This window comes from Condylura cristata, unplaced genomic scaffold (genome assembly GCF_000260355.1).
Source record: "Condylura cristata isolate star-nosed mole 26May11 unplaced genomic scaffold, ConCri1.0 scaffold00033, whole genome shotgun sequence".
Classification (NCBI taxonomy): Eukaryota; Metazoa; Chordata; class Mammalia; order Eulipotyphla; family Talpidae; genus Condylura; species Condylura cristata.
This window is the reverse complement of record NW_004567134.1, coordinates 16,993,438-16,993,868: the sequence shown is the minus strand read 5'-3', so window position 1 is coordinate 16,993,868 and position 431 is coordinate 16,993,438. Positions and strand designations below refer to the sequence as shown.

Genomic DNA, 431 nt, shown 5'->3' with positions numbered 1-431 from the left:
GCTCCAGCCGTGCCCGGCCCCCCACTTCACCGCCGCTGGACGGCCGCCAACCTGCCCGAGGGACGGAGCTGCAGGGCCGGCAGGCAGGGGCGCTCCAGGGGCCGGGGCAGGACTCTGCCCAGCCTGGCCTCGGGCGCCAGCTACACCCCGAGCTGGAGGCAGTGGGTGTGGGGGCCTCCAGGGCCCCTGCGCAGCCCGGCGGCTCCTGCCAGCATCCTGACCGGCCTCCGGGGAGCGGGCGGTGGGACCGCAGGACCCCAAACCAACACCAAGCGGCCAGCGCCCAGCTCTACCTGATCCGCTGCCAGGAAGCTTCCAGCAAAGAAAGGCCTTTGTTTCTAAAAAATGTCTGAACGCCTCGGTCACCGGCCCTGGGCGCGGCCCAGCACCCCCACCGGGGCCGGCATGACCGGCCCTGTCCCGGGAGTCGC

General features: G+C 72.9%; 1 protein-coding gene across 1 annotated transcript in view; it reads right to left on the bottom strand.

Moving 5' to 3' along the window:
* RAD18 (RAD18 E3 ubiquitin protein ligase) overlaps window positions 1-431 on the bottom strand; it is a 66,705-nt gene that overhangs the window by 4,369 nt on the left and 61,905 nt on the right. The gene's annotated exons all lie outside the window — the stretch shown is intronic.